Genomic DNA, 12,045 nt, shown 5'->3' with positions numbered 1-12,045 from the left:
TTCTCCCATCCTAGGAAATTTACCAAAATGTGATTGAGGTGGACCTTGGACATCAGCAGGAGGCCATGCTTTGGAATGGGAGCAGGACTGGATACATAGGAAGCCTGAGCAGCATTCCTGCCACCAATGCCGCTATTTGGCCTGTGCACAAAGCCCAAGTGGTCTGTTCAGTCCTTCAGAGAAAAACATTTGCAAACAAACTTGCAGCATCCTGCAGAGTCAAAGGGTTTAAGTTGAGGTTAAATTCTGTTTACCAAGAGAAATTCACCATCCAGTACAGTGTGTACACACTCACTACTCTTTTGTGCACTCTGCTTAAGCCTCTCAGAAGGTTTTGTTTTTCAGGAAAGTTTTTTAGCTCTCCTAAGATGCTCCAAAATCTCAGGGTTGAAAAGAAAAGGATGAGAGCAGTGTGATTTGTTGCAGTTAAATTATGTCATTGTACCATTTGAATTTGTAGCCACAGTTCCTGTTTGAGAATGGATTGTTTTAATAAGAAATTTACTCTGCTTTATTTACTGAAATTACTATGTCGTGCCTGCAGTTCTTATGACAGCTCCCATTACATTTGTAACATTTAAATTGCATTTGTGTTTGTGAATAGAATACTGGAATTTTCCTCTTTCTTCTCTTTTACTCAGATAGCTCTGGCACTGTACAGTAACTGTAACAGATACTATGTCTAGATCCAATTTAGATAATCAGAGTATGTTCCTCCTTGCACTCTTTGAGTATCATCAGCAGAAATGGAGGATGCATGGCACTTGGACTGCTTACATTGATGAGCAAACCAAAGGTAAAATGCCACAGATTAGCAGCGGGCACTTCCCTCTCTGTGAAATGCAGAATTTACCTTTGTGTTGCTCTGCTTTATCCGGGACCAGAAAAAAAAGCTCGAACTTGAAGAATTAATATGACCTATGTAGGAATCGTTGCCTTGGGACGGTCGGGACAAACTCAGGCGCTCTCTTTATTCTGGTCTTAAAGTTTGCAGTTTATTTTGTAGGGCGTGGGTATATATAAGGCCCTGCTAGGAACTGCAGCTCAGAGCAGGGCAGAGAGAGGGACAGAGTGAGAGTAAAAGAAGAGAGCTTAAGAGAGCTTTAAAAAGTATGAACGAAGAGAGAGCATAAGAGAGCGATTTTCCTGTTTACAATACATTAAATCTTCTATGTTGAATATTCTAATTTCCACTAACCAATCTAATACAAGATACAAATTCTCTAACATTTGCATGCAACCTATAGGAATCACTATATTACCATGTTTTACTGCTTTTCTTATCTCTAAATTTTATCTGGGACTCTTCCTGCCGTGCCTAGGGAGGATGTCTGTTTGTTTCTTGGTATTTGCAGCATCTAACATTATCTAAACAAAGGGGCCTTCAGGCATTCAGTTGCTTTCAGCCACACAGTCGAAAATTGCTATCATTTCTATTTAGCTTATATTTTCCATATTCTCAAAGTCTTTTGCTAGGCACCCGTATTTATAAGATTTCCCTAATTCATCCTTCCCAACATCTCCCCCTTTCTGTTGAACAACTAAGATATTAGACATTCTCTAATTCATTATTTGCTGCGCACATTGAAGTATACAGGGTACTAATAATAAAACCACAATTACTACTGTTAAAATAAACAAGCCTATTTTATAGAGTTCCTTTAGCCAAGGTGCAAAGCTCCAACCTTCAAACAAACTGTCTAGCCATGATGGGTCATCTGTTGTAATTTGGTTAGCTAAATCCTTTAGGTTTTGTAGCTGTTTATGAATGGAAATCTGATAAATTCATGCAGCACAATCCTTGAAAATCTTCACAGCCATGTCCATGACCTAGTAAAAGATAATCAAGGGCAGCTCTATTTTGTAAAGTGGCATGTCTGACTGCCTCTTCGTCTGTCAACAAATCACTGATCGCAGTTGAGGTAGCATTTACTTCTTTACTGAGCCAACATCCCAACTTATTTAACTGTCTCAGTGTGTGATAGGTTGACATGGGAAGAAGAAATTCAGAGAGAGGTTCTCTCTAAGGGAATTTGCTCTGTGGGGGTTGGGACACCTGCAACAGCCAATTAGAGAAAGTTAGTTCGCTCCGTGCACACACATTTTGAAGGAGGTAATCCAGAACTGAGTCTCTTTGTCTTTCCGGCTGCTGAGCAGGTAACATCAACCCGAGCTTCCCCCCATGCTGGGAGGGAGGCTCAGGAGGCCGCTTGGGCCCCGTTTGCAAACGAGGAGACCCGATGGCTGGGAGGAGAAGAAGGTTTTTTTGATAAGACCTTTACTGCTTCCTCCTCCACAGGCTTGCGGCTCTGGGGTGGGGGGGGCCCGGCCCCTGCTGCTAGCTCGGAGCAGTGTCGGACGGGCTGGACCTGCCCAGGTGGCCATGAGCAGTGTGGGGCTGCAGCCCAGTCCCAGAAAGGCTGATTAACACCTCAGCTGCCCCCCCCAGCGCGGCCTGAGCCTGGCCCAACTTTTGTAGTTGTGTTAAACTTTAACTCTCTAGTACTCAGATAAGATTTGCAAAGCCTTCAGCCTTTCCTTTGAATATGAAAGGGAAGAAGAAGATTTCTGAAGTCAGTGATGTAAGAGCTAAGTTTTTTAGATGGAAGGAGAGTGAGAAGATGCTGAAATGGCTGAAAATCTTTTTGTAAAATTGTAGGGATGAACTGATGTACTGGATATTCCTATAAACCATGAAAAAGACATGGGGGGATGGAAATGTTCCATTTAATAGATGATTTGACTAAAGAGCACCTGTGTTGAGAATTTTGCCCTGAAAAAGAAAGATTTCGGTTTTCTGAGGATGTAGCCTGAACAGAGAGAAAGGAGATGAAGAGAACCTTTGCTGTAAAACATTTCATTCTTAAAAATAATAGCCCATGAGACAAACATGGCCCACATCTACAGCTACAGGAAGGCTATGGAGTTGGGAGGAGCGTCACGATTGCAGGTCCGGGCGGATGCAAATCGTGAAAGATGAAACCACGAGAAGACTGTTTTCTTCCTTCTTGTAGGAAAATCCCTACAGCTTTCAACAAGAAGAGGCTTCTCTCTCCAGAAGTGAAGTGAAATAGACTAAATTAGGGTCTGATCGAAGTATTTGTTATATGTTTCTTTTGTTGTTATGAAAGTTGGGGGGGGAGGAAGGAAGAGTTTGAAAAAATCTTACTCTGAATTTTTTTTCCCTTCTCTTTGTTTGTGTAGTTAATAAATTGCTTTTTTTTTCATACTCTCAAGTTTTAAGCCTGCCTTGCTCTTTTGCTCCTGGTTCTGTCTCACAACAGGAAAATAAGTTTATTTAAATTGGCAAATCAAAACGAAAACACAATTTGGTACATTGGCCGAGAAACAGAATTAAACCAAGACACAGTGTAACTGAAGAACTCAGCTGAGGTAGAAAAATGCTTGTGACAATTGATTTTCCAGAGTTCCAAGGGTGAAAGTCACTATCACGATCATATTGGTGTCCTGTGGAGGATCTAATCTTTCTGTTTTTCTTTTTGACTACTTCTTTAACACTGGGGGCTATTATTCTAAGTTGTCCCAGGGCACAGGGGCCACTCTCTATATATGAAGATATACCCTGCCAGGCTCTGTTTCCACAGATGAGCCAAATTCCTTTGGGAAATCGTATTGGTAGTTTGCTAAATTGACTTGCATGAGGTTAAAAATATGTAAGAAGTTTAGTTTGATTACACTGAAAAGTTACATTGCTATAAACTGGGTGGTGTGGGGTAACATTTAAATGAGGACGGTCTTCTTTCAGGAAATGAAAGAAGTAGCAACTGTCCATAGTTACTGAGCCTAGGATTTCGAGCTCTTGAAAGTTCGAGTTGATTTATCAACTTTAAAGTTATCAATATAAGTTTGGTGTTTCTGGCTGGGAGTTGGGGATACATTGTGATCATCATATGGCCAATATTTCTCAAGGGTAACATTATCGAAACTCTCTGGAAAAGGTACTCCTGCTAAACAGGTTGAAAAAGGTTTGTCAGGACTTGTGTCAGATAGGCAGATAGTATCTGAGCCTGCAGACTTGGCTAGAACAACCCAAACATTCATCTTTGGTTGATTTACAGGTAAAGCTTCACTACAAAAACTAAAACAAAAGAAGAAAAACAGCATGCATTGGCGCAAACAATAAAACTCCATTCTTTTTTCAGCTGTTTCTGGCTGATCACTTTCTCTGGATGACTCTGCACAATTCAGGTCTGGGTGCTTGCTTCCTGGCTTCTTCTTGCGGGGTCACTGGCTGATGTGGAGGCTTCAGCAGGCTTTGATGTGCAGTAGGGCTTCACATTCTTTGCTGGAATCTATTTGAGTCCTCCACCTGTAGAAACACACGCAAACCCCTTTCCCTATGTTATAAGGTTGTACGGTCCTTCTATTTGTCCTGTTTCTAAGTTTTTAACCAGAACTGGGGGGTGCTCTTTTAGTTTTGCTTTTTTGTTGTTCAAGAAGTGTTTATAAATGGGGGGGGGGGGGGGGGGGGTGTCAGGCTCTTCTGCAGAGCTGTTCAGAAAGTTATAGACATACAAAGCCTTATTTAACCTCCTTTGAGGTGTAGCCTGAGCTTGTCCCCCTTTCTGTTGATCTAAAATGCGTTTTAGGGTTTGATGTGTTCTTTCTATTATTCCTTGACCTGTGGGAGAGTGGGGAACGCCAAATGTATGGCGGATACCCCAGTCATTTAGAAATGCAGCTAATTCTTGTGAAGCATATGAAGGACCATTATTAGTTTTAATTTCTTGGGGAACACCCAGATAGGAAAAGGCCTGTGAAAAATGCTGGCAAACATGCTTAGCTGTTTCTCCTGTATATACAGAAGCTAAAACTGCATTTGAAAACATATCAATAGAGACATGAATATTTTTAAGTTTCCCAAAAGAGGGATACTTAGTAACATCTGTTTGCCATTTCTGTAAGCTCTCCAACCCTCTTGGGTTGGTTGCTCCTGAAGCAGGAAGAGGCTAAACAAGCTGACAATCTGGGCAAGCTCGTACAATATTTTGTGCTTGCTCCAAAGTGATGTGAAAATCTCGTTTGATTGCCTGTGCATTTTGGTGAAAAAATGCATGGCTCAATTTTGCTTGTTCAATAGTGTTAGGCAGCGTAGCTGCAGCAAGCACTGAGGTAGAATTTTCAATGTCTGCTGCAACTTCGTCACCGGATGCAGCTGATGCCAGAGCATCTGCTCAGGCATTTCCTTCTGCCATAAATCCTGGGAGGCCTGAATGGGCTCTAATGTGAAAAACAAAATAAGGATTAGTTCTGTGAGATAGAATTTGGTAGAGACAGGTGAGCCAAAGACACAACTTGTCGCTGTTCACATCCTTTAAAACTGATCCTTCAATTCTCTTAATAATATTGGCAGCGTATGCCGAATCAGTGATCAGGTTGAAAGGTTCTGAAAAGAGCTGAAAAGCCCTTACAACTGCTGCCAATTCAACAATCTGAGGAGAACCTTCAACCTTTTGGACATCTTGTTCCCAGACTTTTGTTTCTTTGTTCTACCATGTAACTACTGAATTGTGCGTTTGCCCTGACCCATCAGTGAAGATAGTAATTGCATCTAAAGGTTCTTCACTGATCAGAGGTTTTTCTTTGTAGCATAATTTAGCTTTGATCATTTTGTGTGCCGGATAGTGAATGGAGCAAACGCCTGGAAAATCGAGTAAGGCATACAGCAATTCCTCTGACTTCTACATTGGCCACTCAAAATAAGTTTTCTGCATGGGCAAATAGATAATTGCGAATTCGCAGCCTGCTATTGAAAGAAGCCTTGCTCTGCCCTTGATGATGATTTGAGACATAATTTCTAAAGGTGTGAGGATTGTCTTTGGCAACCTGTAAGAAATGAAAACCCATTCAATTATTAGTAATAGATCTTTTTGAGAGGGGTCCCATTGAAAAATTAGACCACATAGTCTCAGCTCTTTTCCTAAAACTGCAAGAAAAAAGGGTTTATCTGGGATACAGTGATGTGCCTGCCTGGTCTGCAGGGCATCAGTAATTTTTTCTAAGGCTGTATAAGCCTCGGGAGTGAGAGACCTAGGGAATCTAATGTCATTGTCCCCTCTCAACAGATTGAAAAGTGGAGCAAGCTCATCAGCAGTGATTCCCAACACAGGCCTGACCCAGTTAATTTCGCCCAAAAGCTGTTGTAAATCTTGTAAAGTGTGAACATCTGTTTGGACTTGTATTTTCTGAGGCATAATAGATTGTTCTGTTAGTTTCCAACCCAAGTATTTCCAGGGAGCAATCTCTTGTATTTTTGATTCAGATACCACCAGTCCAGCCTTTTTGATTTCAACAACACCACCATCTTGAGTTTTTTCCATTTGTTCCTGTGTTGGCGCTGCTATGAGTAAATCGTCCATGTAGTGAAGAATGACTGATTGTGGGAATTGTTCATAGACTGGAGATAAGGCACGCACTACAAAATATTGGCAGATGGTTGGTGAATTCTTCATGCCTTGCGGTAAGACAAGCCAACGGTACCTTTGAAGTGGCTCCTGCAAGTTTGTGCTTGGAACAGAGAAAGCAAAACGAGGTGCATCATCAGGATGCAGCGGAATGTTAAAGAAACAGTCCTTTAAATCGATAATAGCATGTGGCCAGTTCCTTGGGATCATGGAAAGGTTGGGCAGGCCAGGTTGTAGAGGGCCCATGTTCTCAATCACTGCGTTAATTTTTCTGAGATCATGTAACAATCGCCAGGTGCCTGAAGTTTTCTTGTGGATTATGAATATAGGGGCACTCCAGGGGCTGTTGGTGGGTTTGATGTGGCCTTTTTGCAGTTGTTCAGCCACTAGGTTTTTAAGGACACTCTGCTTATTATCTATTAGGGGCCACTGTGGGACCCAGACAGGGGTGTCAGTTTTCCAGGTCAGTTTTAAAGTGTTGAGTGTTTCAGCGATCCCTACAAAAAATCCAGTTCAATTCTGGCTCCCCATTGAGAAAGCAAATCCCTTCCCCACACTGTGATGTGTCTCTGCACTACATAGGGATGGATCGATGCCTTTCTCCCTTGCGGTCCTGTAATACTGATTACAGATTTGCTCTGCAAGCATGGAGTGACACTTCTGATGCCTGTGAGAGTGCCTGGAGGAGTTATTAACTTCCATTCTGCTGGCCAATAGTAATAGGAGATCACAGTAACATCTGCTGGTGTATACAGGTATCAATCATCCCGTTAATTCTAGCTCAAACCCCACCAATGGACAATTCATAAGTTATCATTGGTCATTGTGTGCTTATGTGTTGAATCCATAGGACTTCGGGGTTTTCATGAGCAGGTAAGGGACCGCAAAGTGGCATGTGATCTGCTGTCCCCATAAATAGTGCTATAGCAATAGCTATAGGGGTGTTAGGTGATATATGCAACGGGGGATAGCAGGCATTGGCTAACACTCATAATTCTTCATTGCAATTGACAGAGATTACACAAGGCAAACCAAGCAGTCCTAGAATACCATTCCTCTCTTTACCAATAACTAAAAAATCTTGTCTACATTGAGAAGTCCCAGTAATCCCTGTTGGAATATAGTCATAGCCACTGTCTTTCAAAAATGTTGTTGGCTTGGAGGTTGCCAAAGTACACCAGAACCCTGGGGGTAATAAACCTGAGGTGTTACTTGGGGTTCTGCTGGTGATGTAGCGAAGGGCTTCTGAGCCAGAATAGTTACAAATTCTCCCTTGGGAGTCTGTGGAGCCATTATTTCTTTTATCACGCGATGGCGAGGCACATTCTTTCTGGAGTTTTTTGGACTCTGTTTTCTGCTCATATCGGGTCTGGTTCGGCACTGCCATGAAAAATTATGTCCCTTCTTGCAGGTAGAATAGCAATCTGATGTTTGTGCCATTCTTTTAACTTCTGGGCAGTTCCTCACGATATGACCTGGGTTTTTGCAGAAATAACGAGGTCCTGGGGTTATGCTGGCAGGCATCACAGCCATGGTGTTACTTCGTTGCTGAGAGTTCAGGTGCAGAGCACCTAGGATCTCCATGAGCTTCTGGTCTCGTGCTTCTGCCTGGGCTGCCAGTACAGCTGCTTGTGTTGTTTGGACTGTGAGTGCCTTTTTAATTTGTTCTCCCAGAGCTTTTCCAAGTTCAGTCGCTTGGATCGTACCTACCTGCTGAGGACTTCCAATTTTGTTGCAGGCATCTATCATTTCAGGCACCGTGGGTTTCTCTTTTCCCAGGGCTTTGATAACCCTTTTACATTCTGCATTGGCATTGTTTTCAATTATATTTCGTATCATTACTGGGTGAGCTATGTCATCACTACATTGTCTTTCTGCTGCTTGGATTACTCTGTCCACAAATGTAGTGAAAGGCTCAGACAGTTCTTGGGTAATCAGATTATAAGCCTTTTCAAAATTCCCTGCAGGCTGAATTTGCAAAAAGGCCCTATGGGCCATTTTCTTAATGTCTTCTAATGCTATTCTGGGTAAATTCACTTGATCCTCATTTCTGTCATCGGGGTGATCACCTGTTAGTTTCGATATGGTGAGGGTACGGAGATCTGCATTGGTACTTTGCCTGTAAATAGCTAATATTTCTGTGAGCATTCGTTTCCATTTTAATTCCCAGGACATGTATTGCGAATCTGTGAGAGCTATGCTGGCAAGATTTTTACAGTCATTTGGTGTGAGGGTATGTCCTTCTAATGTGCTTTTCAGTAGCTGTTTAAAATATGGTGAACAAATGCCGCTGTCCTTTATCGCTTTTTTAAATTCTTTAATTTCATGAGATGGAATGGCAGTCCATGTTCTTGGGCCACCTGCCTGTTGGCTGAATATCACTGGCATAGCTAATAAATCGTGGTTTTCATCTTTGCAAATTTGTCTTCTTATCTCCTGCCAGTTTGTCCTTTGACTATTATCATAATATTTTGGGGAGTTTAATTCTGGAGAGTTTTCAGGATACAGTGCCTCATCTTGAAGTGGGAATGTCTTTTCTAGAGGGGGCAAAGAATTAGCATTTGCATGTGTAAAATAGTTCTCTGTCTGTCCTGTATTTATTAATGTGGATACACCAGCTCCCCCTTTGTCTTGCATAATGTGCGTGCCAAGTGGCTGTGCTGGTTACGTCGCTTGATGAAGGCGGCGAGGGTACTGGAGGGATGTGGTGAACCAGATCACGGGATGCGGAGGGATCCCTCGGTGATAAAGCTGTGTGCGCGTTACATGAAGATCCGGTTTAGAGAGAACCGCGGATGAATACAGCTGGAGTTGGGCTTTAGGACCCAGGGAGGACGGAGGCTGCGAAAGCAGCGCATGTGCAGGAGGCGCTGGTGGTTTCTGCGCATGTGCCATGTCAGTTTCCGGCGCGGCATGGAGGATGCTAGTAGTTTGGATGGCGAGCGAACTTTCCGCTCTGAGAGGGGGCTGGAGAAGGCCGTTCGGTGCTGGTAGAAGCGGACAGTGGAGCTGTGTCCGTGGTGGCTGAGGCGGGAGGTGGAGGCGAGGCCGCCGCGCTCAGCAGTTCTGAAGCGGGAAGCTGCGGTGGAGACGGCATGGTGTGATCCTGCCCAATGGTGGCGAACGGCGATTGCGCTACACCCGGCATGGGCACGCTGGGTGGTCCGGGGAGGGGAGCCGAGGCTGCGGTGCGGCCGCGCCAGGAACGGAGGGGCGGGCGAGCGCCGACATCTCTGCAGGCGGCCCTGGCGGAGGCTGATACACAGCATGCGGGCACCAGGCGGCTGTGGGCCGAACTGAGGCGGCCGCCGTGATCGGCTCCGGGGGGATGCGGGACGGCTTGGGAGGTGGGGTCCTCCCGTCTCCCAGTGCTGGGAACGGCAGTGTGGCCGCAACATGCGGGGATGGAATTTCTGGCACTAACGGCGCTTGTGGGTTTGGGATTGATTCGGCCACGCGTGCTTGTAGGGCATTCGCAATGATGGTTGCTGCAGCCATGAGGGGTTCGGCCATGCTCGCGGGGGCTGGCGGGAGCGAGGGAGGGGGTCGGGGTCGGCATGACGCTAGCAGCGGGGGGAGGGGCCGTGACGGTGGCGGGTGGGTGTGCAGGGGCGGAGCCGAGGGGCGGGGTCGAGGCGATGACGTTGGCAGGGGCGGGACCCGCGGTTACCGAGGGAACAGGGGCGGAGGAGGCATTCGGGACGGGGATGACAGCAGCAGAGGCTACGGGGGTGGGCACGGCAGGGTTGAACACGGTAGGGGGCGGAACGGGTGCGGACACAGTAGGGGCGGAGACAACGGCTGGGGTCGTGAGGACTGGGTCCGGAACTGCGAGGGAGGGGGGAAGGGCCGCGGAAGCGTGGGGGGTGGTGGTTGCTTGCATGATTAGGGCTGGACACGTGGCAGGGAGGGGGCGACTGTTTGTCAGCGAAAAGCTCCACTAGCGCTCTACAGGCTGGTATCAGCTCTGCGGCAGCCATATCTCGGCGGGATATATGATTAAAAAGCTTTATCCCAACTTTGTCTCAAAAGTCTGGTGAAGACTGCAGAATGATCAGGGTTTGGGAAGTTAATCAAAGTCCATTCTAAAAGATTCTTTAACTCCTGCTTTGGCAGGTTATTTTGACTGGAGCTTAGTAAGTGCTTTAGTTGCTTATAGAGAGCTCTCTTGTGAGCAGAGTGAGTTTGTTCCATTAATAGAGTCGTGTACTAACCTCGGTATCGCTGATACAGCGTGATCTGTGATCCAAGCTGCGGCGTGGACGCTGGCCAGGCGATCTCTCGCTGTATTCCCGGTCCCCTCCTGTGAGCTGTGCTTTTAGGCGTTGCTGGGCAACAGCTTAGCGCGCTCGGGACCCTCCTCGACTCACACACTTCGAGCTTCAGCGCAGGCGATACTAAGCAGTGCCCGGCTGTGCTCGAGGGATGTCAGGCTTGTCCTTTTAGAGCTCGGCTTCCCTTGGTCCAGCACTGCCTCGACAGATTTTTTAAGAGCTCCAGCTCATAACGCTGCACTGCAACGCACTGCCGTGCTCACGATACCAAGAAAGCAATTAGGAGTGTTTTTTTAGTTACCGTCCATGAAGGAGTTTCCCACAGCTGAAGAAGCGGAGTCAGCCCTTGAGACACGTTGATGGCGCCACTCTGTAGGAATCGCTGCCTTGGGACGGTTGGGACAAACTCAGGCGCTCTCTTTATTCTGGTCTTAAAGTTTGCAGTTTATTTTGTAGGGCGTGGGTATGTATAAGGCCCTGCTAGGAACTGCAGCTCAGAGCAGGGCAGAGAGAGGGACAGAGTGAGAGTAAAAGAAGAGAGCTTAAGAAAGTAAGAACGAAGAGAGAGCATAAGAGAGCGATTTTCCCGTTTACAATACATTAAATCTTCTATGTTGAATATTCTAATTTCCACTAACCAATCTAATACAAGATACAAATTCTCTAACATTTGCATGCAACCTATAGGAATCACTATATTACCATGTTTTTGCTCATTGATTATAATGGTTCTTGTGTGGCTGCTGGATTAAATTAAGACTGAAGTTTCTGGGCTAAAAGCCCTGATGGAACTTTTGTGAAAAGGCTGAATTTCTCAACTTTGGCACTTCAGACTGCCCACTTAGAATTATGTACTGTGGACTAGATACCTTCAAACCTACATCTCTCATGAAGCCAATTCCACAGCAGCTGTGTTTTATTTCAGTCTACTTTAAAAATAACTAGCTTGGGTCTAGACCAAAGGAGTGGGAGTGGCTCTGGGCCTCAGTATCCCTTGCTACAGCTTGAGCCAACAACTCTTGTCTCTAGGTGTCCAAGCACAGCTTGGTGTTTAGAAACACTGATCAGTGTCTTTTGTAAATCTCAGAGGTCATAACAGTGGTTTCTGAGCTTCAGTGTGAAATAATCTAGCAGCCTCTAAGACCAGGCTGAAAGTATGGCCACTTGAGCAGCTAAAATACAACTTACTGATGGTTATGCCTGCTTAGTGGTTTAGACAATTACAGCTGTGGCTGATGCAACCATACATTGGGAGAACTTTTGCCTTGTGCCTACACAAAAGGCTGTTCATGGAGGGAACATTCCCTACAGTAAAGAATCACTGCAACTCCAAGTACTGGACTCAT

The 12,045-nt window shown here is 45.1% G+C and overlaps 2 long non-coding RNA genes across 2 annotated transcripts in view; one reads left to right on the top strand and one right to left on the bottom strand.

Annotated features, from left to right (window-relative positions):
- Nucleotides 1-969: 969 nt before the first annotated feature.
- LOC148223988 (uncharacterized) lies at nt 970-10,762 on the bottom strand. The gene is made up of 2 exons (XR_015803227.1): nt 10,640-10,762; nt 970-4,330 (listed from the first exon to the last, which is right to left on the bottom strand). It is a non-coding gene; the product is annotated as an uncharacterized LOC148223988 (long non-coding RNA).
- The window catches only part of LOC148223987 (uncharacterized), a 22,827-nt gene continuing 20,848 nt past the window's right edge, over nt 10,067-12,045 (top strand). The window contains exon 1 of the long non-coding RNA XR_015803226.1: nt 10,067-10,180. This is a non-coding gene — a long non-coding RNA (uncharacterized LOC148223987). The remainder of the gene's footprint in view (nt 10,181-12,045) is intronic.

This window comes from Sturnus vulgaris, chromosome 4 (assembly GCF_052056855.1).
Source record: "Sturnus vulgaris isolate bStuVul1 chromosome 4, bStuVul1.hap1, whole genome shotgun sequence".
Taxonomy (NCBI): domain Eukaryota; kingdom Metazoa; phylum Chordata; class Aves; order Passeriformes; family Sturnidae; genus Sturnus; species Sturnus vulgaris.
This window is presented reverse-complemented; position numbering and strand designations above follow the sequence as displayed.